Here is a 27,713-nt window from a genome sequence, read left to right on the forward strand (position 1 = left end):
GAAACTTATTCTCTCACAGTTCTGGAGACTAGAAGTCTGAGATTAAGGTGTCGACAAAGCTGGTTTCTTCTGAGGCCTCTCTCCTTGGCTTGTAGACGCCGTCTTCTCCCTGTGTCTTCACATGGTCGTCCCTCTGTGCCTATCTGTGTCCTAATCTCTTCTTTTTATAAGGACACTAGTCATATTGGATCAGGCCCACCCAAATGGCCTCATTTTAGTTTAAATATCTCTGTGAAAACCTTATCTCCAAATAATGTCACATTTTGAGGTACTGGGGGTTAGGACGTCAACATACGAATTTTGTGGGGGACACAATTCAGACCGTAACACGTGTGTAGCATAGAGATTTATTTATAATTTAATGTAGGATGGAGATTTATTGATATTTGCCTACAATTTGTTTTTGTTGCTATAGACCCACCTGGAATAAATTAAAGTCAAAACTTCCTCCCATCCTCTGGAAGCCTTAGCTTTCCTTTTCCTTTGACGAAGAGCCACTCCTTTGTTTTCCCTATTTTATAGAACAAAAGAGAATATTCTAGGACTGAGTAGGACACCCTGGAAACGAGCCATTCCAGACTTTTACGTTTGGAAGGTCTGTGCCCTGAAAGGAATTAGTTGTATTGTCCAAGGAAGAGAAGAACTCAAAGTTCTGGGGTTTAAGGATTTAAGAAGGGAATGGTTTTGTGTGTGTATGTGAATTGGGTTCTCTGAGGCTGGGAAGGTGTGTTTGAAAGGGGACTTGGATGAGGACACGTGCATGTATACCTGGAAGAAATGAACAGATAGTTTTGGCCATGGGAACTTCTGCAATTGATATTAGATGTCATGACAGTCTCAGCATAGCTGCAACAGCCAATCGTTCCCCTGCATGAATTTAGAGCTAGAACCCCACATAGCCACCCCACTATATCCTGAGTTCCCAGACTCCTTGCAGCAAGGTGTGGCCACATGACTAAGCCTGAGCCAACAGGATGTGAGCAGGAGTGACCTGAACAGCTTCTGGGTCATCCCCATGGAGACAAAGCAGTGAGACCTGGAGCCTCTGTCTCTTCCTTCCTGGGGGCTGGAACATGGACAGGGATGGAGGTGAGTCATCTCTGACAGTGCGATGAGGGTCGTGGAATGACTTCACAGCATAGAGCCACCTCGCCATCAGTGCCTCTGGGCTGTCACTCGAGAAAGAAAGAAACTTTTAACTCTTTAAAACCACTGTTTGTTAGAATCTTTTTGTTATAGCAGCTTAGGTTATACCCACGTCTTATATCTATCAAGTGAGAATTTGAGTCAAACTTTATGTAGTGGAGAAATTCATATCGAAGATATTTGCTAAAAAAGAATGCTAAAACTGCTTTCTCTCTAAAAAAAAATCCTATTATAATTGATTTTATTTTGGGGGCAATGAAAACCTTTAAGTAGATTGTGTTTCGATGAGGGATGACATCTTCTTTTGGACTAGTGTATGAAGATCTTTTTGGCAGAGGGAGCAGAATGCTTCACACTTTTTAAAGAAAAATTTGATACATTATGGAAAACTTGAAAATTAAAAAATGATTAAGAAGAAAAGTAAAATCAACTCAGAAGAACCCATTGTCAATATTTGGTGTTATGTTCTTTGAGGCTTTATGGTACACATACATAGGATTTTATGTTTGAAGTTGGATTATTTGTATATACAGAATTGCATCCTGCTTTTTTCCTTGTAACATTATAGCATGAGAATCCAAGATCACTAGAAAATCTTGAAAAACATGTTTTAATGACTGCATGAGATTTCTTCTTATGGCCAGTTTGTATTTTATCTGATCATGGCCCTTTTACTACACTTAGGGTGTTTCCCACTGTCTTTGCTATTGTACATTGCAGTGACAGTCTGTCATGGTCAGGTGTTATGTTTAGTTGTGGAACAACTTTGAACACCATCCCTTTATTTGGTTAATTAGGTAATTTTCCACTTTCTGAGCCCTGCCTTTGCAAGGCAGAAGCCAGAAGACTCTCATTCACAGACTCCTTTGGGCTACAGTTGCAGACCTGGGACATAGATTCAGATACACCTGGTGACACTTAGCCTCAGAGGAGGTGGCCGATGTGCAGAGGCCACTGTGCCCATGCGCGTGGATCGGCTGGTGAGGGTGGTGGCGGCAGCATATGGATTTCAAGGGCTGTGATGGAGAAGTGCCTGCGTGCAGCCCCTGTGCTGAGCGGCGGTGGCCATTGAGTTTTGCTAAAGCAGGTTCTACAGCACAGGTGGGCATTGTTCCAGGCAGTGAGCCACAGAGCCCAGAATTTGGTGCTCCCAGAGATGAGTTCTCTGAGCTTCCTACTATTCTGTGATAAACTTGTGTTAGGCTTAAATAGCCAGAGTGAATTTTGATGAAGAATATTGGATCAACAGCAAATCTCACTAATTACTGATGGGAATACAAACTGATACAACTACTTTGGAAGACAGTTTGGCAGTTTCTTACAAGGCTAAACATAGACTTACCTTAGGATCCACTAATCACACTTAGGTATTTATTCCACTGATTTGAAAACTCAAATCCACACTAAAACTTGCACATGAATGTTTGTAGCAGCTTTATTCAAAACTGGAAGCAGTAATGTCTTTCAGCAGGTAAATGGTACATTCACATGGTGGAATGATATTCAGTAATAAAAAGGAATGCACAGTCAAGCCGTGCAAAGATATGGATGAATCTTAAAGGCATGTTGCTAAGTGAAAGAAACTAGCTCTGGAAAGGCAAAAACGGGAGAGATGATGAAGAGATCAGTGGTTGCCAGGGATTCAAGGGGGTTCGGGTGACGACATTTAAATAGATGAAGCACAGAGATTTTTTAGGGCAGTGAAACTATTCTGTATGACTCTGTATTAATAGATACACGATATTATGAATTCATCAAAACCCTACAGCTGTACAACACAAAGAGTGAATTTTAATGCATGCATGCATGCAAAAAAAAAATCATTTAGGAGGCCATGGGATCTCAGGAGAAACACAGAATGTGAGTAAAGAATGTAACCACATTACGTGTATATGAAGCAACTCGCCCAAGGGGGTGGAGGAAAGAAATGCTGACCTAAGTACCTTTGCAAACAGGCAGAGTCTGTAAGAATAAAGGCAAAAGGAACTGTGCGTAAATACTGTTATGTGTTGATAAAGTTGTTTTCCATAGAGGTATGGGTAACAATTCTTATACCAGTCTGCATATACTGGAATTGAACAATTGATTGAGTAGATGGCATGGTGGGAGCCATGTGTCACTTTTTGGAGGTGACAGATTAGTAAGGGGAGGGGGCTAGAATGAAGCATGTGGCATTGGATTACTGTTGGAGACATCGGTATGGACTCAAGCTCAGTCTAATATTGCTACAGGTTGTTGCATATGGAAACATTTCTAGGGATATCTATTCACATGGTTTAGTATACACACATGTATTTCCTTGCTCCATCAGCTGAGAAGGACCCAGAAGCCATGAGCATACCTAGTGCCTAGAGCTTGATTTCTAATACCATTCTTCAGTGAAAGGACTCCTTGGGGTAAAGGTCTGATTCTAGGGCTGGGCAGGAAATATATGAGATGGTTCTGGAGTATCTTGTGGTGCTAGAAAATGAGAAAGTGATAAAAACAAAAACAAAAAGCCCATATTCATGGGAGTATGTCAAAGGGAAACAGGAGTCAACTGAAAGAGCCCCTAGTGTCCAAAGCTGGAACAATCTGAGCAGTAAGATAAATAAAATAATATTGATTATAACCCTAAGTATAAAATAAATATCCATGAGTCTGTACTGATATAGATAAGTGATTGAATAAATACATAAAGGGGAGAAGAGACACATCTGTGCAGAAGAATTCCAAATATGTAGATATTCTGCCCTTAAGGAGGTGGAACATGACTCCACACTCCTTACATGTGGGCTGCACAGAGTGACTTTCTTCTAAAGAGTACAGTGTGAAAATGGGGGAGAAAGTAACCATACAGTGGAGAAGCCTGATAAACACAACCTCGGCCAGGCGATTGAGGTCAACACCAACCATGATAAGTCAGGTTATAATATGTATCCTTGACATGAGGTGATAAAAATGGCATCTTACTTATATGGTCTTCCTCCTAAACCCTACAGCCCCAGGCTAATCATGAAAAAAACATGAGACAAATCCCACTGGGAGACAGTATACAAAATGCCAGACCAGCAGTCCTCAAAACTTTCAAGGTCTTCAAAAACAAGGAAAGACTGAGAAACTTTCATTGGAAAGAGAGGTGTAAGGAAGCAGAACAACTAAATATAATGTGATATACTGGGTGGGATCCTGGAATAGAAATAGGACATTAGGTAAAAGCTAAGAAAATATTAATACAATATGGATTTAGTTAGTAATACGTCAATACTGGTTCATTAATTATGACAAATGTACCCTACTACTGTATGGTATTAATAATGGAGGAAACTGGGTGTGTGGTATATAGCAACCCTCTGTACTACCTTCATAATTTTTCTGTAAATACAAAACTCCTCTAGAATAGAAAGCCTATTAAGAAACAGAAACAAAACTTGCATGTTGCTGCCACTTGACTCATGCATGGGTTGCAATAGCTAGTGTTTAATTTATATTTGAGACATAGGTGATACCAGCAAGATGGTGGATCAGGAGCTCTGGACCAGCATTCCCACCCCCTCCCACAGAAGCATCAGTTTTGACAACAACCCATCCCACGGATGAGAGCACCTTTGTGGGGGCCTGAGTCCCACAGAGAAGTCCACAGACCGCTGGAGCATGAGGTCTGAGAACAGAGGCGATGACAAGGGTGAGAAAGGCAGCTCCCCTTTGCCCACGTCGCCGTCCCCCAAGGTGGCACAGCTCAGTGCCAAGAGGGAGACTCTTGGCCCATGATTTCTCCCATGGGGGAAAGAGAGAGCCAAGTGAGGGGGCGCCCAGGCATGCAGGACACTGCCCAAGAGGCTCACTGCCTTCTCGCCTCACCCCAAATCCTGAGGGGATCGGCACAGCTGAGTGGTTGAGAGAGGCCACACACCCTACTCACTGCTCTGTGAACTCCCTCAGGAAGCCTGTCCACAGGCTGCTCAGGACAGCTTGCCTGTGGACCCCCCTAACTGGCCCACAGTACCCTAAATGTTAAACATGCCACACCCCCCACACCCCCAGGCTGGCTCCCTGAGCACACCCTGCAGATGGCAAGTGCAGGTGTTTCACACAGATGCCTAGCTCTGCTCTGTGGGATTGGGGGAGAAGCACATAAACTTGACCATTTCAGGGCAGTGGCCTGGGAAATCCAATGGGAGGCTCTCAGCACCAGCCTGGCTTTTCAGGATCAAAAGAAGGTATTCAAGCTTAAGAATCCCCCATACCCCCCATGCCCAAAGACAAGCAGTGGGGAGCAGGTGCACCCATAGAAAAGGTCTGAAAGAGTCTTAGAACCCCTAGCCAGGCTAATTGGCAAAAACATTTCTCTCCCTAAGCCAGTCAGGAAAGACTGGAGGAGGTGACTGCTTCTTCAAATGCAACACAAGACTTCAAGGAACCAGAAAAATCAGGGAAATGTACACCAGTAAAGAAACACAATAACATCAGAGTAATCAACCCCAAAGGAATGGTGATCTATGAATTGTCTGACAAAGAATTCAAAATAATTGTTTTAAGAAGCTCAGTCAACTACAAGAAAACAAAGATAGACAACTCAACAAAAATCAGAAAATCAATACACAAATAAAATGAGAAATTTGATAAAGAGATTGAATTCTCAAAAGGAACCAAACAGAAATTCTGGAGCTGAAGAATACAATGGAGGAAATAAAAATGCACATCACGGGCTGGCCCGGTGGCGCACTGCTACAGTGTGCCGCTTGGGAAGTGCAGCAGCGCTCCCGCCGAGGGTTCGGATCCCACATACAGACCGGTTCCCGCTCACTGGCTAAGCGAGGTGCGGGAGCAACACCGAGGGTTGCGATCCCGTTGCCGGTCCCGGTCCGGTCCGGGCGCGACACTGAGGGTTGCGATCCGTTGCCGGTCAAGAAAAAAGACAAAAAGGAAAAAAATAAAAAAAAAAATAATAAAAAAAAAAATAAAAATGCACATCAGTGAAAAATATGGGTTATGGCTTATGGTTAATCAGCAACATCTTTCCTTTTATAACAGCTCATAACACAAGAGTGTATCTTATAATCAATGTATCTTAGATTTGATTAAATACAATATTACCTTTTAAAAGTATTTAATAGAGAGCTGAGGGTCAGTCCCCTTGGCCCAGATGCAGGCAAGAAACAGAGTATGCCTGGGGTACTAGGCAGGAGCTGAGGGCAGCATCCCCTGCTGGAAAACAGGCAAGGAGAACACCAGAAACACCACTTCCTTGCAGGTGGCCCACCACAGCCACAGCCATAGCCATAGCCACGGCTGTTGCAAAAGTGGCTCAACACCACAGCAGTAGCCACAGTTACCATGCAGGTGGCCTGCCAGACACCTGACTGCAGTGACACAAGGAGAATCACCAGTAGAGATCAAAGCCCACTCCAGTGTAATAGAAGAAGCAACTTCTCTACCATGCCCCTGCTTTATTTCTGATTTTATTAATTTCTGTCTTCTCTCTTTTTTCCTTGGTCAGTCTAGATAAAGGACTGCAAATTTTGTTGATCTTTTTTCAAAGAATCAAAAAGAGAAAAAAGACTAGTAAGCAATCTACAAAGCACCACTGATGTAAATATTTTAATCAAACATTAACTTTACATAATTTTTTTAGGGTATAATAATCTTTATATATATTGTATAACTTGTTAAATGTGTAGCTATCATTCATTTTTCTTTGACAGCCTTTTTATGGGAGATTGAAATCAAGCTCAAAACTCATTTCTCAAATAAATAAATAAATAAATAAATAAATAAATAAATAAAAATGTTTAATAACTGGCAGGAAAAAAGATTTATAATTTAATTTGCAATTTTCTTTTGGGGTTTGATTTTTTAAAATTAATTTGTACACTCTTAATATATTAGGAATATTAATTTTGTCACTCATTTGTGATAGGTATTTTTCCCAATTTCTTTGCCTTTCAGTTTTGATTACGGTGTTTTGTTATGGAGTACCTTGCCTGGAGCTTCCCACTAAACAGACTTTCAAGGGTGGTAGCTTTTGGTAAGTGAGCCTGGGAGCAGAGGTGGAGGAAGGGGGTGGCCAGGGATGGGGAAGCCATGACAAGAATGCACTGTTGCATCTGCTATGTAAGGACAAAGACAGACTGAAAACAAGAGGCTGTTCTCCCTGTTGAAATCAGGGAAAGGGGTTTCTCTCCAATCCCTTGTCTCAGACCATTTGCTTAAAAACAATCTGTGATTGTAAGTACACTCTCACCGCCTCAGGGTGTATCCTTAGAACACTAGACAGGCCCTTTGTCAGCTGGCATTTATTTTTCAACTTTATGACCCAGGAATGTCTTTCATCAGAAGTGGGAGCCATCAATTTAAAATGCAAACATCAAAACAGATAGCTCCCCTCTTTCCCGATTCCTGTGGGAGGGGAGGAGTTTAATTTTGGTGGGACCCTTGCTCCAATTTGCAAAACTACCTCCTGTCATAAAGATATGAGAAGTTTGTTTTTCCATTGGATCAAGCCAATAAGCTGACACAGAGGGTCACCCCAACTACCAGGTAAAGTTATGAAGCAGCATGTGTTACAGACAGTGCTGTCAGGTGCTCCTACGCGACTAGTCATTGTTTATCTTGAAAACATATATAGAATGGGTTGTATCTGTTTGGCTATAGAAAGGGGCGAGCTTTCTGTCTGTCTTTGCAATCTCTTAGTGCATTCCTGTGATGTGCATCATATTCTGGTTTAATTTTTATTCAACAGTAAAAGGTTTCTTTCTCTATTACCTTTATGGAGAGGAATCCTGGGTTGGGAGGTTTTTAAAATTAGTTCTCCCCAACAGCTACCACTGGAGGTGACTAGCTTTCAGTCCCATAGGATCATGGCACTTGGGGATTATGGGAGCCTTAGAAGAAATGCATCTCAGGGCTGCACAGGGCTCAAAGAGAGAAGCATTTTTTGTGGCTCCCACAGACCCTGGCCTAGTGGGGTGTTAAGCTCCTACACTGCGAACTGTGCATTTCTGAGTGCAGAATCTGGTGGTTCTCCCCACTGGCAAGCAATGAGCAGGAGGTGAGAGGAGAGATGGGCGGGCCTCAGGCGTGAGACTGCCAGGCCACACCTCACCTGCACAAGGCTGGTGAAACCAGAGCCAGCTGGCCCCGCAGCTGCGGCTGGAGAAAGATGAGCTGAAGGGAAGAGTGAGAGGTGCCTGGCACGCGGGGGCTTGTTTGTGTTTAACATGGTAAAAAGCTGAAAGTAGGTTTTGTTTGGATCTTAAGAGGCCGTCATTTAACAACTGGTGTTTCCTTATTTGGTAAGGCTGCCTCTGAGGTATTTGCTTAGAAATGACACCATGGTGCCGAGGGAGAAGTGAGAGAGAGAGAGTTAATGTGCCCAGCATTGCACAGGATTTGAGAGCCTCCTCGTACCTTGGAGAACACAGAATCCCAGTGCTGGAGGACACCGTAGGCACCACCCAGTCACAGTATCTGTCTAAAGCATGGGTTCCCTTTTCTTCTGTCGCCAACTCTGCTTCCAGATTTGCTTCCAGAGTTCTTTGGCAGCAAAGAATTCCAAATAATGCTAACAATTATTGTCTCCATCTAATGTTGTTAACGTTGTAATAGTCTTATTTAAATTCTTTTTCTAATGTCACTAGAAAATTGAGCAAGAGCAATATCTAGGATATCTTGCCAGATAAAAGATTAAATTAGACAAAATAAATTGATAATAAAAGTATTTTGCTGCCTGGATAGAGAAACCAGATATGTCTTGTTTAAATAGAACTATCTATAGAAAATCAAGATCGGCCGTGGCATAGCATAATGAGATAAATACATTACATAAATACATTCCTTTTACTATAATAAGCGGGAAAACATTTGCCAGAAAGAGAAAAGTAACATCACAACAGGTTGAACACATTAAAGAAAACATAAATAAAAATAGTCAAAACAATGAAAAATAACCCTGACAAGACACCCACAGTGGCAAAAGTAAGAGAATTGCTTAAAGGAGACTTGGATGAACTAGTACTAACTACTTTTATAAAAGAGAAAAAAATCTGATAAAAAGGAATGCTGTGTACCTATGAGAGACTGAGCTGCACTATAAATGTTCTTAGAGAAACCTGTGCTAGGAGTTAGCAGGAGTGGAGCTGTGGTAGCAGAGACACAGGCGGGCTGACGACACAGCAGCTAGAAAACCCAAATCACAGCTAAATTGTACGAAGATGAGGATGCTCATAAAATGTACCACAATAGACAACTGAATAAGATCCCAGTCTAGGAATAACATTTGTAGCAAAGAAATCTGAAACTGCAATTAAGAAAATGAATAAAGAAGATATTCCAGACATGAAAGACAGTTTATTTATTGAATATTGAGAGGTATCCTTCCAAAAGGGACAGAGGGAAGCAGGGCCATTGTTCTGTGAGGACGGAGGGACAGACTGAGAAATTCATTTTGTACCTTTCAGGATAATATCAGCTAATTTCCTGTGATTAAAGTTAGTGTCCTGATTAGAAAAGAGTGGACATTCTGGCAGGTGGATTGGAGCTACCTTGTGAATATGATGAAGTGTAGAGCCCTGATCCCCCAAACCCTCCAAAGCTTTTTCCAGTTGGAGTTGAGGTGTAGTGTGAGCCTATGTATGAGGCAAATTCCTAAGTCAGTATAACTCGCTATTCCAAGCTGTGTCCTCAAGCCAATACTGTCAAGAGAAAGAGAATATTGCTAACCGATCCCAGGCCAAGATTGTTAAGTGAGAGGAGCCAAGAAGACACTGTCATCTCAACGCTGTTGTTGTGGTTTCTAAGAAGCCTAAAAACATCACAACATCATAATTAACATTTGTTTGGTTTTTTCTATTTGCTATGCCTAAGTCTTTTATGTGCTCTATTTATAAATGGCTTTATGTAAGCACTCTTATTATTGCCATTTTATAAATGTGTATCAAGCTACAGGACTATGCCAGTTGTCGAGTAAGACAAATCATAACTAAAGCCAAAATGTTTCATTAGTTTAGTTATACTAAGTTTCCATTTATATTGTCAGAGCTAGGGCTCAGACCATCCAAACCCATTGTACAGACTGGGTCACCAGACCCCTCACATGCCAGGTTGGGTCCCCAGACCCCTCACATGCAGGTCCATGCTAGATAATTGGGAAAGATCCGAGGAGCCATTGGCAGACGACATGAGCTCAGTCCTCAGCAACGGCAGCAGCAGTTTACAGGTCCAGCAGCTTACAGGTCCGGTGGTGGCAGCATCGTTGCAGAGGGTCCCGGGGCCCTGGCAGCAACAGCTTGCAGCTACAGCCTCCAGGAGCAGTGGCGGACTACCAATGGCCACCCCAGGGGAGGGGGGGACACTGTGGATCAGAGCCACTCATCCTTTATACTTAACTCTGTAACCCAGGACACCTGGGTGTACAATTCGTAATTACATTAGACAATAACCAAGGAACACCTGGGAGCATGTGCATATTTACATCAAATGCTCGGCAAGATTCTGAACATCTGAGAGGCCCTGACCATTTTCCTTCACTTTCCCAACAACGTGGAAACATGTTTGTATAAGATCACATAACTAGGAAGAGCCAAGATTCCAAAGCAGGTCAGTCTGACTTCAGAGGTCTACTCAGCCTTGCAGTCATGGAGAATCTCAAATGAGTGTGATTAAATCTGACAACCAAAAGAATCTGTTCTGACCAGGTCAGCTAAATTATACTGCCTTGAGAGATCTGGGATAAGTCAGTAATCAAGTCCACTTGTCCTGGAACACACTATCATTAGACCATTTTACTTAGAAGCAACCACAATGGCACCAGAAAGTTATAACATAACCTAGAATACTTCTTATTACCCTTACCTTACATCCCTACATGTAGATGTAAGTTAGTAACAATCTCAAATCTACATGTCATGCACTACCAATGAAGTAATCAGGGTGGGGCTATCTTTCTCTCTCTCTCCTTTGACCTTTATCTCTTCTTGTGATTATAAAATGTTAAGCTCTGCTGGCCCTCTTTGGAACACATTTTCAGGGCTACCTGATATATATTATTCCCTTGTTGCAATCATCATATTTGCTCAATAAATCCTCAGTATATGTATTTGGTCTCAGTTTCTTTTTAGCTCAAGGAATCACTGACATGGCTTATAGCAGAGTCTCCCCCAAATGAATTGATAGATGTCCCAGCAATGGCTTCTCATCCCAGGGACAGTAGTTGGTTCCAGTCTCCGGCTTTCCTCTTGATACGTGGAGAATCAGCCTCACACACCCATTTGGAGGTACAAACAGCAGTCAGCCTGTGCCCCTTCTCAAAATCCTAAGCCCTGGGTTTATAAGACCCCTCTCTGAAACTCCTGAATTACCAGCAACAGCTGATGGTGCCCCTTCCTCAGAGGCCTGGGACCCAACTGTGTAGGTTTCCTCCTCCAACTTCTAGGTTTCAATTACCCCAAGCTCTTCCCTTTGTTCCCCTCAGTGTTCCCTTTATTACCTCAGTGTTCTCTTTTTGAATTTTCTGTCCTTCAGTGACAATTTAATCAATTTAGACAAACCTTATGTTAAATTCCTTCTGTGGTTTCTGTTTTCCTGATTAAATCCTGGCTGATACAGTATTAGAAAAGCTAGACATAGCTAATCAAGAGAAAAAACAAATAAGAGCTATAAACATTGGAAAGGAAAAAAAAAAAAAACAAAACAAAAACAAAACCCCTATCATCTTTTAACAACAACAACAACAACAACAAAAAATATACCAGAAAGTGATAAAAAAGAATACATGTATTTATAAAAGCTGCAGGATATGAGAAGTCTATAAAGATATTTTTTATTCTTATATATTTGATATGCAATTAGAAAACACAATGTAAAAAAATCCAATTCGCAATAGCACAGAGAACATAGAAGAGAGAAAAATTCACCACAATAATGACAACTGTCACAGCAGCAGCAGCAGCAGCAGCAATAAACTTCTATTCAAACTGAGTCTGCATGCCAAAATTTCAAAACACAGAAAGAAGTACCAAGAAAGTTAGCCAGCAAAATCAGTAATGAAAACATCTCTCATAATTTCACCTCAGATGAAGTTAATTTTATGAAAGTCAGAAGTATTAAAAAAGTTAGCATTCTCAAAGAGATAACTGAAGGAATAATATCAATTTTTAAATAATAAGGAATTATTAAATAAAATAATTAATGATAAAGAAAAAGGTTAATATTAAAAAGTACAAGTTGGAAGACTTAGAAATGAAAATTTAAAATTAAACATACAGAATAAACTCTAGAGGGATACTGTCAAAAAGAGACTTAGTGAATTGACAGTTATACTGAGGAATTCACCTGGAATGAGGCACAGAGAGGCAAAGATATAAAAATATGAAATAAAAATTAAGAACTGGGGAGGATAAATTGAGAAGCTCAAATATACATCTGCATTCCCAAAGAAGAAATTTGAAGGACAAGTAGAGAAGAAATAAATGAAACAATAGTGGCTAAAATTTTTCTAAAATGAAAAAATACTCTTCTCTTTGAATTTAAGTACACTCTGAACAATTTGCAGGCTAATTAAAAATAAATTCATTCCTAAACACACGAGAGTAAAAGTGTATAATATTCAAGGTAAAAGGAAAAATTGTAGAAGTTACCAGAGGAAAGAAAGGCTGATTTCTGATAAAGGATAATAATTAGTAACAGCCAGCTTCTCATATAATAATAGAAACCAGAAAACGAGGTAATGATATCTTCAAGATATTAAACTTAGAAGAAACTAAGTTGTCAAGAGCGTTCACCTAGAATTGTATACCCAGTTACATAACCATTCAAAAGTGATTATACAACAAGGACATTTTTCAGATTATACAAGTAATTTAAGGGAGTATAAATTATACTCACAATAGAAATACAACCTCTGAGAGAAAGAAGGGCTATAAGAAACACAGGTGAGCAAAGAAAGTAGTAATTTTTTAATATATTTAATTAACTTGGAAAAACAGTATTAACTATTTTTGTATAATAAGTAGAAAAACAATGATAAGACGAATGCAGAGTCTTAATAGGTAATTAAAGTATGCTAAGGTCTTTGCTGTGTTCTTAAGAAAGAGAAATTCTAAAAAACTTTACACTGTATTAGAGAAATTCATAGTGAAATGCAAGGGTATTTCAAAAAGTTCAAGGAAAAATAGAATTAAAAGATAATACAAATCTTTCCATGAATTTTACAAAGTACCCTCATATGTATCCCCAAAATTTAGCATAACCACTAAAAGAATAAAAATGCAATCTACAACATCAATACCAGTATAGAAAAAGATAAGGGGATATAAAAAATGTTATCATTTCAACAGAAGGCAGGTAAGAAAGAAAAAATGAAATAAAGAAAAATAACAAATGGAAATCCAGACTTCTGAGCAGGGCGCACTGCTTAGCTGGTGCTGGAATCTCCGAGCTTGGGGTGGGGGGTGAGGGGAGGCAATAGAGCGGGTTCTGCAAGCCTTGGGAAAATTGCAAACTGGATCCAGATACTTCAGGAAGGAACTACTGCTGCCAGGGTAAGGATATGTTGCCACAGAAATGTTCACGGGAACAGCAAGCTGACAGGGAGTCACACAGGAAGTCATGCAGGAAGCAGACAGGAAGTCACAGAAATCAAGTAGGAAGAAACAAATCCCTTTTTCCCTTCCAGACTTAGAGACTTCCCCTAGTATCACTATTGAACAGAGCCAAACATGGAGATTTTGGCAAAGCTGATCTGTGGTTTGCAGTCTCAGCTTCAGCATCACAAAGCAGAGTGTAAAACAGTGAGTTTAGAACTAATAATAACTCTATAACTGGAACACAGATTTCTTCACTCTGCTCTTTCAGCACTCTTCAATGAATTAGTATCTTACCCCTGTGGGATTTTTATGGAAAAGAAAAACTTATGAGCAGAAATTTCTAAAACCTTACTCCTGAAAATAACAACATTGGGAAAATATACGAAAATAGTCAGGGCCCTCAGATGTTCAGAATCTTGCCAAGAATTTGATGTAAATATGCATGTGTGCCCAGGTGTTCCTTGGTTATTGTCTAATGTAATTGCGAATGTGCACCCAGGTGTCCTGGGTTATGGACTTAAGTATAAAGTACAAGCAGCTCTGATCCACAGGGCCCCCGGCCCCACAATGCCCCCAGGAAGGTCGCTACTGCTGCTGGAGTCTGTTGCTGTAAGCTGCTGCTGCTGCTGCTGCTACTGCTGCTGAAGACTGAGCTCACGTCATCTGCCAATGGCTCCTGGGACCTTTCCCAATTACCTACTTTGTGGACCTACATGTGAAGGGTTTGTGACCCATTCTGTACAACAGGCTTGAGGGGTCTGTGAGCCCTAGCCCTAGCAATACAAACAACCATAACAAAATCCTTTATTTAAGGACTTTCCTTGCTCCTCCTTTATAATGCTTCACTTTGTTGTATTTGTACATGCTCCAAGTCCATTTATAGTTGGGGAAAAGCCTGTAGCTATTAAAACTCTCTAACTCACTCTCCAATTTCCAAGTATGTAGGGGCTATGTCCAACATGATAGGATGCTATAGGGATATTTGTGGGAGCACATAGGCTTGACAAAGAACAGGGACTGCACAAAGGGCAAAAGTCCTAAATGCACTTATGCAGAACCTAAGTGCTGAAAACAGCATGTGCTGAAAACAGCAAATAGTGTCTGCTAGATTAGATAAGAACTTTGAGGTCATTTCTTATCCAGCTTTACTCCCTTTCCTTTGTTTCTCAAGATGTTTTCCAGAGATTGTCCCATAGCCAATGTCTTTTCGTTCCTTTGACAAATGATTAATTAAGTTGTTTTTTTCTCTTGTATTTGCTTGTCTTTACAATAAAAGCTGAAGCAAATACCAACCCGGGGCTGCACCTTATTTTTTCCTTCTTGAGGGAGTTTTCTTGGTGCAGTCTCTTTGGGCTTCTCATTGCTTTTAATATTTGGGTTCCAAGTAAACTTTGCATCTCTGTTACACGGTGAGAAGTGACAGATGTTAAAATGACAAATGTGCTAACTAATGTCAAAATGTGGACATGTTTACATACAATAAAATTTTTTTTTAAAAGCCAGAACACAACATCTTAGATGAACCTTATATATAACAATGTAAGGTTTATAGATGTACATGAGAGATTTGGAAGGAAAATTATAATAAGGCAAGTTAAATTGGAATAACAGTTATCACAGTTTCCATTAAGTTTCTCTTCCTATGACGTTGTACGAGTTCATAATTGTTTTGAAAGAAAAAAAGTATGAGAAAATTTGCTCACTCATATTTCCCAAACTGCCTCCCTCTCAGATCTCAGTGTTCCTTTTAATTTGTTTGTTTGCTATCTTCTTTGTCATATACCCTCATGAATCGTTATTTTTTCCTATGTGTATGAATAGAACCATAAGGTCTGTGGGCTCAGAAACCACATCTTCTGCTTGTTAGGCATCTTTTTTGGTGTCTTCTTCGAACAGATGAAGGGATGTTGATTTTGTCTGACCTATACCCACAGCTTGTTAAACACTTCATGCTTTCTCAGCTGCTTATTCTCATATTAGCAGGCTGAGTGGAGCTCTCTCTCTGAATTAATTCTCAAGACAAAATAAGATTGAGACATACAATTAAGGAAAATTCACTATAAAATTATGACCATCCATCATTCAGTGTCTGGTTGTTCCCCTGGCTTTTAAAAGTAATAACACTGCCTGACTTTGTGCTTTGTGCAGAATGAGACACAATGAAAGTATTTTGTGTGCTGGTGATACAATAAAGTGGAGCAGAAAAGGAAAAGGCTCCTGCTGTGAAGATGTTTTCCTTGACAGGAAACTCTTAGTCCCTAGTTGCAGAGAAAACAGCCAGGAAGATCCAGTACTTCTCTCAGTCATCAACATGCCTTTTGGGAATGATCAAGGTGCCCCAGAAATGAGGCGGAGGGCAAAGATTACTGAATTAGAATGACCTCAAGTTTCCTTCCACTCAGCCCAAGCTCATCCAGCAGATGTTCTTGCGGCCACCCCCTTCTCATCATATCTGTTGTTCTTGTCTTTATTTTTCCCATCCATCTTCAAGAAAGATTATTTTAAAATGTCAATTCAATGTAATGACTATTTACAAGGTAATGACAATGTGCAAGAGATCCCAAATTCTCTAGAAAATTCTTTTTTACTTTTAAACTAGGTTGAGTTTATTATATCAGCCAGAGAATCCTAACATACATGCTTATTTCTTATAAAACGAAGCCCAAACTCCTAAGAACTGTGTTCAGAGCTCTGTATCATCTGGACTTCACCCGCCTTTTGAACCTTATTTCTTATTGCTTTTTAATTTAAACCCTTCTCCAACCAGGCTGCCGTACTCTGTATTTTTAAACTCTCCTGGCCCATTCCCCTACCAATTATACATTTGCTCGTTTAAATTTCCTCCTCCCTGCACTGTCTCTTTAAACCCCAGCCATCTTTCAAAACTCACGTATTTCAAAGCTCTCTTTTACAGTGGAGGCTACGCTTCTTTGGATTATGCATAGTACCTCCTATTTGTGCAGTTTGTTAGGCATTTGTCAAAAACTCTCATGGATCATTGTTAGTTTTTTCTACATGTATGAATAAAACTGTAAGGTCTGCAGACCCAGAAACCATGTCTTTTGCTTGCTTGTGTTCTGAAGGAGCAGCAGAAACAAACTTCCTCATTCACTGCGGATGCCAGGTCACTTCCAAAACTCATGCCCAAATACGAAATTACTCTTTGGCCCAGGAGAATAAAATATGACTTTATGTTCATTCACTAAACTCACATTTATGGAGCACATTCTATATACCAGGTACTGGTAATGTGGGTACACAAAGGGACCCGCCCTCACAGACCCCATGGCCAACTGTGGCACAACAGGTCACCTGGGGCCGAACCCTGAGTCCAGACTGTATGGAACGTGGGGGGCCCGCAGGCAAGAGAAGAGTGTGAGAATGAGCGGATGGGAGAACATTCAAGAGTCCCAGGACTTCAGCTGCAGGCATTTCGTGGAACCGAGAGGACTCCCCACACTTGTCGGTGCTCTAGAGGAGAGTGATACATAGCATTGCTCTCTTCCAGCCAGAATTTGAGTTAAGTGGCATAGAACCCAGACTGATGGAGATACCAGCCTTAATACTGTTCAGAACCAGGGTGAGGTGTGGCTTGGATTTGTGGCAAGTGGGGATGCTTTCATTCCCCTGAAAAAAAAACTGCCCCACCAGCGGCCGGCCTCACCTGCACACAGAGTCTCCCGGACGAAGCTCCCCACGTGCTAAAAAGCAGACCAGGACCCAAGAGAAATCAGCCTCTAGCTCAGGAGAGAATTGTGAGAGAAACAGAAGATAACGTGTGGCTTCCCTACTCTGCTTCTGGAAATCCCTGATGCTTACTGTCATCTCTGTGTTCCTCTCTGGGACCTGGGGAGTCCCGGGAGCACTGTCAGGCAGCGTGCTCCCATCTGGGAAGGCATCTGGAGGTGGGAGTGGAAGGAATATCTGAAGGGCAGTGTCGCAGGAAACACGGAATGACAAGGTTTAAACACAGTTCTGTCATTATTCACTGTAAAACTCTAGGTAATTTAACTGAATGTAATTTTCCTTTTCTCTAAAATGGGAACTTTATCTCACCTGATTTTCATAAAAATGCACCTGGTATATTATAGACCCTCAAATGTTACTAAAATTTTCATTTTAGAGATGCCTTTTGGGTCTCTAACTTACCTTCTAATTGAATAGATAATTTCTACCCTAGTAACAAAGAGATAAAAGCAATGATTTACTGCAAAGGGGATATATGACCTATATGTATAGGTTAGTTGACCCTACATTTATATATTCAAACTTAAAAGAAAGTGAAAACACATCTAGTTTGGTTGAATTTCTTCTCAGCACCTGGAAAAGTAGCAGAATTTGGGAGTGGTTGGGACAGGGACAGTTGATAGCAAATATATTTTAAATTACAGATACACAAAGGCCTTAAAATTTATTCAAACTTCCTCCTGTAACACTGTGTATTTCAGAGATCTTGGACATGTTGACACTATGTGGCATCAGAGCGAGGCACAGTCCTATGGCACATAGTCATGCACCTGGAATGTCATGATGTCTTTCTCAGTGACCTTGAACTCCAAGGTTAGGATTATCCTATGTGTGTCCAACCCGCTTGGGTTAATCACTGTGATGAATTGTTTTGTTCTAGGAGATAATGTTCCTTTAATTTTTATTCCAACAGAAAAACATAAAACTACCCATTAAGAATGAGAAGCATTTTGTAAAAAGAACTTACTGTTTGTTTTTTGATACTCAACAAAATACTTATAATACCATTTCAATAAGCAATCTCTGAATAAAAACATGACTTTAAATCCAGGTAAATAAAGCAGCATGAAAAGCTATAAATAAAAGATGATTTAAATATCAGGAAAAAAATCACATTCTAGCAAAAATAATAACCAAATTGGCTCAAAGCCAATAGTCATCTTGACTTTGTTGCTAGAATTTCCATTTGCTATAGTTCTGTAACAGAGTGCTTCTCCTTATTGTTGCTGGTATCATTCCAGGCCTTCTAAAATTGATGATCTGTTGGTTAACAGACTAACAGTTTATTTTATTCAACAAACTCTATTGACCATCATGTGACCTCACGTAACCTCAAAGAAATTACACTCTAAAGCAGGAAACAGACATACAGATTGGAACTATCCAGAAGGAGAGCTTCTGCATCACTTCCATTTCTTGATGCTCCTGATGTACTAAAATTAATAAGTTAAATAATTATAATTTTCGAAACAATTATAAAAACAGTGCTATACTAAAAACGTTTGCATTTAACAATTAAGGTGGCATGATGGAAATCTTTTAATCCTGTCAATCTCTGTAGCTATTTATATAACCTTGTCAAAGATAACATCCAACAGCTGAACCCGAGGCCCTTTGTAAGTCGGCCCTGATGTGTACAGATAATATGAGAGCTCAGCCCTGGTCTCAGCCACCACGTTTAGAAGAGAGACAGACAAGATTTCTGCTGACTGGAGCACTTTGGGTCTGTGCTTACATGGGTCAAATCAAATGTGAGACGAGATAACTATCTGGTTAATTCAGGTAATGTCACCCTCCCCTCACTATGCTTTTAAAGGGAAAGTGGGAGACTTGAGCCTGAATGAGGAGAAATGGATGTGGAATAAGAACAGATGAATATCGGCCAAACAGCCAGCTGTCACCTGACCACATCCCACCTTGTGCCTCTGCCCAGCTGCCACTGTGATGGGGCCTCCCAAAGCCACACTGTGTCCCTACCACATGTTGGACCCTCACCCTCAAGTCTCTTCCCACTAGAGCTGGGGATGCCAGGGAGCCAGGTTGCTAGGCAGCTGGAGTCCCCTCAGGATCCCCAGCCCAGGCAGGAGGTACTCGGGAACGGGGGAAGGGACAGGTCTGGCTGTGGCCACCTGGATTTGAATCCCATCTCTAGGACATGTGGCTTTAGTTACTTAATATCTAAATTTCAGTTTCCTAAACCGTAAAATGGGGTGACCAACATCGTAGCTACCTCATGGAGCTGAGATGATTAAACAGAAACCACATAGCTCACAGTAAGTGTTCTCTCAAAGGTAGTAATCTGTGGTGAGATACCTACAACTAGTTTGAACATTAATTGATGATCCTTGCCTAAATCAATTATCCATCTGATAGGTGCAAAATGGTGACTATCCAAGTCCACCATTCTCTCTAAGTTTATTAATTACATTAGAAGACCTTTTCCTTCTCTCTTGTATACTTACTTGTTTATTTAATCAGTACAGACTAATGGATTCTTATCTTACTCAATGGGTTATGATCTATTGTTATCATTACTGATCTCAATATTCAACTTTTCCCAGCCTGTGCTCAGTGGGAGCTCCTTCAAGTTATTTCCCATGTGCTTTTCCCATGACCCCATTATTTTTTGAGCACTTCTTTATTTTACGGCATAACAAAGTGTTCCAGGCTCATATTCTACTTTCCCTGCCCCAGCTTTGTAATATGCTTTTTTTCTGAGAAGTTGGTTCTTTTTAGTGGAAAACAGTATATAGAATCCAACATCTGGGCACTAGGTGTGTTCATTGATTTTCAGGTGTCATCATTTCTAGGTCCTTTCAGCAGAAAAAAACTAGAGCAGATACACACATACTCACAAATGTAACTATATATTTAAAAACCATGAGTTCACGCTAATACCACAGATTCCAATCCAACACCGCAGGGTGCTTCTCAGCCTTTTGGCATTACATATTTGTGTCCCTTCTCAGCATTATCAATACAAGTTCTCATTTGTGCAGTCCTACAATAAATAGAAAGTTTTTCAGAATTGCTAACCCACAACACTGCTAAAACAAATGCTACTAAATAGAGTTCAAGATTTATTTGCAATCAGCTTTGTCTTTATAGTCAGAATACTGTGTTCAAAAAGTGCTTGGTGGTGAATTTTATGGAATATGAATTATATCCCAAAGATTTTTTTAAAAAGCTACTTGGGTTACTTCCCCTTCAGCGTGGTCATGCTCTCCATTTTAAGTGCAATTAAATCATTTGTCTGTTTGAACTGCATTTTAGGATTTTCGCTCCTCCACCTTATTTACTTAGTTTAACTTAATTTTATTTTGTAGTATATAAACACTAGTGTGGTTCTAAAAGTCCATCCTATACAAAAAGATACACTTAGAGGTATGACATTCCCTTTTCTGTCCCTTTCATTCGATTTCCTTCTACCCCTATAGGGAACTAATCATATTAATTTCTGCTTTATCTGTCCTGTGTTTCTGTTTACAAAAATAAGCTAACGGAGATATGTATAGACATACATCTGTATATCTATAACTTCTCTATATTTATATCTGTATATCTTCCATACACAAAAGATAGCAAAATATATATACTCTTGCCCTTTGATTTTTTCACTTAACAATATGTCCTAGAAATGATTCCATTTCAGTTTATAGATGTCTTCCTTATACTTTTTTTTACAGCTGCATGGTGCTCCATTGTGTGATATACCATCACTTAAGAGTTTTAATGAATTTTCACATCTCATTCGATCCTTGCAATAGGGTAGGCAAAATGTGTATTATAATTTCCATTTTATGGTTGAGAAAATAGATTCAGAGAGGTAACACAGACGAGGAATGACAGAGAGTAGAGATGTGGTCTTCAGAGTTTGAGTCCAGCACTCCTCTGACTGTATTGTGCTGTCAGAGTCTTTAGATCTCTTAATCTCCTACATTATATGGTAACTCAGTTTGTGGGCTAGTCTTGGACAAGAACCATTATTTATATCATGTCTCTAGGTTTAATGATAATAATGTGTTCTGAGTTCCAAACAACTGCTTTAAAACAAAATTTTGTAAAGAAACCCACAGAAGGATCCTGGTATACTCAAACTTGGTGATTTGAGGAAAGTTAATAAAAAGAACCTTGTTGTAGGGAAGTGGAAATTAAAATAATAAAGAGATACTATTTCTTAATTATCAGAGTGGCAAAAATTAATAAGCCTAACCATACCAAGTGTTGGAGAAGATATAAAGAAAGAGGAATGCTTATATACTAATGATGAAAGTATGCATTCGGTCAATCACTTTGGAGAACAATTTGGCAATATCTTGTAAACTTAAAGCTATGTGTAGCTTTAATGCAACAATGAACATGAAATGGGTTTATTACTGCCATTTTGTCCTAAGACAAAAATGTGAACCACTGTCCTAGAAAAATTCTGGAATATGCAAATAAAGATAATTGTTCAAAAACATTCATTGCAAGATTTTTGGTGTTAGTGGAAATGTGGACACAACTTAAATGTCCATCACAGGAACAGAGACAAATTCATAGTTGCGTTTTCATGCAATGGAATTTTATATGAAACTAAAATGAATCAACTTGGATAAATCTCAAAAGCAATGTTGGGTGAAAAAGGCAAGCCACAGAACACTGCATAGAATATGACACATTTTTTTTAACTTCAGAAATTTGCAGAACAATTTTATATATTGTAGGTACATGTATGTGTAATGGAAGCTTAAGAACATGCCTAGGAATGATGTATTTTAACTTCAAAATAGGGATCTTCAACTCTATCACATGATTTTTTAAAAAGATATATCTGAGGTAAATATGTGAAAATCTTAAAATTTTCATGGAGCTTTATAGGTAATGGTTACTACTATTCCTTTCTATGTGTTTGAAATACAGAAAAGGAGGAACGAAGGCAGTCTAGATAATTATTGGAGAAGGAATAATTGTCCAGACAGATTATCAAACATCCCTCGAAGTGAGAAGAAAGAGCTCACAATAATGCAAAATCATACCTTGGATGATATTTTAGTATCTTTAAGAAGGCAGTTGAGATGCACCTAAAAATATCAGAAGAAGGAAATTAATATTTATTAAATGGTTCTTATGTTGTTGACACTAATTCAAACAATATTTCATTTAATCCACAAAACCACCCAGCAAGGTGATTTTGTAGCTTTGGGGACATTAACTCAAATTTACAGATGAGCAAATTTGACCTCAGAGAAGTTGCCCCGGGTAGGTACATGGCAGAGGCATTCAACTTTGAGCCCGGGTCTTCTTGACTCAAGGGAGAAAGTTTTGTGCTGTGTAATTCTGTGTGTGTTCCTCAAGGAGCAGGGAACACAAAGGCTAGAGACTGGAAGATACAGCATTCCCTTTAATGGTACTTTGTATTTACAGTAACTAATGGAGGAATTCAAAGCATTCTAGAGCTGTTACAAATTAATTCTCATGAATTATTCTGAGTATAAATGAGATACTTTAAGAAACATGAAGTCACACAATGGTCAAGCAATTTTTCCTTGCTTAAAACATTAATTGAAACGTGTGGAATATAATTCAGTTTTTCTTTTGCAGAATGAAATAGTTACACTGATTAGGTCTGCCTTTTGGGGAAATCTTTCCCTCTCTCTTTTTTTCAATCATAACTCATTTCATTTTGAACTAATTAATGAATAAAAAGGACATTCGTCCAGCACTTTCTTTGAGCCGTGCTAGATGCTTTCTCACACATTTCCTTAGCCAATCCTCACAGCAAGGTTTGAGGATTTTGTCATCTCCATTTCACAGATGAGGCATTGAAGCTCGGAACCAGCAGATACCTACACACAGTGACAGGGCAGGGATACACAGTGCTGTTTCCAACCCTGCCCTGCCTGGTTTTTCATATTATGCTTTTGAACAATCGTTAACTAGCCATTCTTAGGATATGATCTTAAGTTGGCTCTGAAATATTTTACATTCTTAGGGACTGCAAAGATCTCCTTTGTGAGGAGAAACCAAGCGAGAGCCACATTGCCCTTCTGCTTGCTGAAAGCTTTCCAGGGAGCTCTTTGCACACTGCCTAAATATTTCACTGGCATTACTATTCTTGATAAACCCTCTGCCTGCTGCTTTAGGAGCCAGGCTTAAGCAGTAGTGGAATTATTATTATTATTGTAATGCTTATAATTTTGAGCATGAATTCAAAAATTTTGCTTTTATCAAAGTAAAACAGGCACGTAGTTTAAAATGTTTCCAGAAGTCTTAAAGGGCTCATTATCAAAGAGAACAATCCCTTGCCTATCTTCCCTCCATAGTCCTGCTTCTTAGATGCAGCTTCTGTATTCTTTCAAGCTGTTTCTTCTGGAATATATCTCCATATTTTTAAATAATTTGCAGATCAGCATTCTTTAGACCCGTGTATCTCAGTATAGTTTATCCATGTCCAATAGCTCCATTATCGTCCTTCTCCTGCCTTCATGTTCCTAATATAATGTTTTATATAACAGCTTTGTCAAGAAATAATTCACATACCATATGACCACCCTTTTGAAATGTACAATTCAATGTTTTTTTTTGTATATTCGGAGATGTACAACCATCACTACTATCTAGCTTTAGAAAGTTTTTTTTTTTTTTTGTCCTTTTTGAGACTGGCCGCACGGCGCTCAGCCAGTGAGCGCTGTGAGCGCACCGGCCATACCTATATAGGATCCGAACCCGCGGCGGGAGCGCCACACTCTCCCAAGTGCGCCACGGGCTCGGCCCCTTTAGATACTTTTTATCACCCCAAAGAAACATTGTACCTATTAGCAGTTATTTCCTATTCTTCTCTCCCCTCAGCCCTAGGCAACCACTAATCTACTTTCTGTCTCCCTGGATTTGCCTATTCTGGACATTTCATATAAATGGAATCGTACAAAATGTGGCACTTTGTGTCTGGCTTTTTCACTCAGCATAATGTTTTCGAGGTTCATTCATGTGGTAGCGTGTGTCAGAATTTCATTTCTTTCTAGGGCCGAGTAATATTCCATTGTATGGACATACCACATTTGCTTTATACATTCATTGGTGACAAACATCTGGGTTGGCTTTTCCGGCTGTTATAACACTTTGTGGCTATTATGCATAATAATGCTATGAACATTTGTGTATATGTTTTTGTATGAACATGTTTTCAATTCTCTTGGGTATATTCCTAAGATTGGAATTGCTGGGTCGTAGGTTAACTATGTTTAACTTTTAGGAACTGCCAGATTGCTTACCAAAGTAGCTGCACCACTGCACATTCCCACTAGCAATGTATGAAGGTTCCAGTTTGTCCATATTTTGTGTCAACACTTGTGTTTTTTAAAATTTTAGTCATCTTAGTGGTTGTAAAGTGGTTTTGATTTGCATTTCCCTAATGACAGTGATGGTGGTTGTGATATTGATATGCATTTCCTTAATGACAATGATGTTGAGCATCTTTTCATGTGCATATTGGCCATTTGTAAATCTTCTTTGGAGAAATGTCTAACCAAATCCTTTGCCCATTTTTAAATTGAGTTACTTGAATATTTATTGTTATGAGTTGTATGAGTTGTAAAAGTTCTTTATATATTCTGGTTACAAGTCCCTTGTCAGATATATTATTTGCAAATATTTTCTCCCATCCTGTAAATTGTCCTTCTACTTTCTTGGTGATGTCCTTTGAATCAGAAAAGTTTTTAATTTTGATATAGTCCAATTTATCTATTTTTTTCTTTTACTGATTGTGCTTTGGGTGTCATATCTAAGAAACCACTGCTTAATCCAAGATTACAAATATTTACTCTTCAGTTTTCTTATAAGAGCTTTATGGTTTTAGCCCTACATTTAGGTCTATGAGCCATTTTGACTTAATTTTTTGTATATGGTGGTGTGAGTTAGGGGACCAACTTCATTCTTTCACATGTGCACATCCAGTTGTCCCACCACCATTTGTTGAAAACCTCATAGAATTTTACAACAAATTTTGATTACTATTCAGTATTTACATTATTATGTGTATGTAAATATATTCTCTGCCAAATCAAGCAGTATATTATTATTTCCTTTCTTATAAAAAGCTTGTTTTTCCAGGAGTTAACAATAGCCCCATATTTATTGTTGTCATTTCTTTAATTTCCTTGAATTTATGCTTACATGTTTCCACATTCTCCAAGAGCTCTTCCCCCCCGACAAGTCCAAGCCTATCAGCTAATCTGTTACTTCCCTTTTTTTTCCTGGAGATGTCCCTTTCAGGTGACTGTTTCCCTGCACCAATCTATACTTCTTGCTCCTAAAAATAATTCCTACCCAAACCTTCCACAGAACTCTGAATGCTTAAACACATAAGCTCCCTGTTGTGTTCTGTCTTGTAGATGCTCCTTGAGCCCTCAGTCCTCTTGCTCCTGTCTACGTTGGGTCAGATGTTCCTTTAAAGAGTCCTGAGAATTACTGTTGCCTTTCTCTCCTATTAGTTCCCTCATTTCCTGGATCCCATTTCTCCTCTATTTTAATTCACTCACTCATTTTGGTGGAATACAGATTCCAGGAGCTTACTGAGAAAATGCATGGGAGAAAAATTATTTTTTATGTTTATGTGACTAAAAACATCTTTATTTCTACCCTCATTAAAAATAGTTTGGCTGGGCTTATAATTCAAGTTTAGAAATTATTTTCACTCAGCATTTTGAAGGCATTCCTGCACTGTCTCCTGACTTCCAGTGCTGCTTTTGAGAAGTCTATGCTGTCTGAAATGGTAGCTGAATCCCTAGTAACTGCCCCATTTTGTCTCTCTGGTAGTGTTTATGACCTTCATCTATAGTTGACGTTCTGAACTTTATAATACGTATGGTTCTGAGTTTGTCATGTGTCACGCTGACTAGTTAATGAATCCTTTCATTCTGGGGACTCCTGTGCTTCCATTTGAGGAGATTTCCTTATCTTGCTTCTCTGATAATTTCTTCCCACTCTTCTTTGTAGAATTCTTATTATCCAGATATTGAATTTCCTGGATGATCTTTTAAGTTTCTTACCTTTTTTCTCTTGCTGTCAATCTCTATATTATTTTACTTTGAGAAAGATTTACTTCTTCAACTTTTATTTTTCAATCCTCCCACTGACATTTTGTTTTTTAGTTATTCTTAATTTCCAAGAGATGAGGTCTTTCTTGTTCTCTGATTATACCTTTTTTCAAAAAATTTAGATTTCTCATCTTGTTTTGTTGATATAGTATCTTTTCTCATCTCCGTGAGGATATTAGCATTAACTCATGTTAACATGGACTCATTTCTTTTGAATTATTATTTTTTCATGGAGAGTTTTAGCTCATGTTATTATGTTGAAACATTTCTTCCAATGTTCAGCAATTCTTAAATCTCATATTAAAGAGTGGGACACAGAAAAGCTGAGTGGAAGTTGTGCGTGCAACAGTGTATGTGCGTGTGCTGTGGTGGGTAGGACTTGGAAGAGAAAGGAGTTGTGGATTTTTAGGCCTCACCATAGTGTGATCAGGTAGCAAGCCATTTGCGGGGGGTGGGGGGTGGTGGCAGGGGACAGGACAGCAAAATACCAATATCTACACTTTTTGATAGAGCAGTTCAATTTCCTATTAAAGAACCATCTAGTCTCCTGTGAGGAGCAGGGGATGCAGCTGGGGAAGGGGAGCTGCTGAGACAGTGCTGATTAGGAAGTTTGAAAAGATGCAGTTAGGTCCTCAGGCTCCCACTCTTCCCCTGTCCACTCCGTAGACAGGGGGTCCAGACTCTGGGACAACAAGCACAGGGGAAGATAGGGTAATTGATTAAAATCTGCATACTGCATGATACCCCCCCCCCATTTCCTGAGTAGCTCTCAGAACAGCAGCCAAATTGTTCACAGCTTCCTGACTCTCCCACTCAGCATTTAGTTCCTGAGTCTTTCCCATTGTTCTACGGGAAAACAGGGCTATTTCTCATTAGTGTCCCCTTTCCAAATGTCACCTTCCTCCCCAATGCTAAGCCTCCTAAAACTCTCCTCTGCATTACCAGTCTTTGTATATTAAGGTTTGGGGTTTCAGAATTCTCTTGACTATCTAAGATGGGATTTGTTTTTCCAACTTTTATTTTCCTTTTTGTTTCTGGATGACTTTCAAGAGGAGAAGGAGGTGGAAACATCTTTCAGTCTACTGTCTTAGAGTAGGAAGTCCCCTATTGAATTATATTCTAGTGTTTCTTAAAGTAAGGAGACTAGGACAAAAGAGAATGGAGGCCCACTGGAAGAAAG

The 27,713-nt window shown here is 39.5% G+C and overlaps 1 long non-coding RNA gene across 1 annotated transcript in view; it reads right to left on the reverse strand.

Annotated features, from left to right (window-relative positions):
* Positions 1 to 20,304: 20,304 nt before the first annotated feature.
* The window catches only part of LOC103609140, a 38,196-nt gene continuing 30,787 nt past the window's right edge, over positions 20,305 to 27,713 (reverse strand). The window contains exons 3-4 of the long non-coding RNA XR_552106.1: positions 22,475 to 22,519; positions 20,305 to 20,457 (exon numbers count right to left, since the gene is read on the reverse strand). This is a non-coding gene — a long non-coding RNA (uncharacterized LOC103609140). The remainder of the gene's footprint in view (positions 20,458 to 22,474; positions 22,520 to 27,713) is intronic.

Source organism: Galeopterus variegatus, unplaced genomic scaffold (assembly GCF_000696425.1).
Source record: "Galeopterus variegatus unplaced genomic scaffold, G_variegatus-3.0.2 Scaffold159, whole genome shotgun sequence".
NCBI classification, from domain to species: Eukaryota; Metazoa; Chordata; class Mammalia; order Dermoptera; family Cynocephalidae; genus Galeopterus; species Galeopterus variegatus.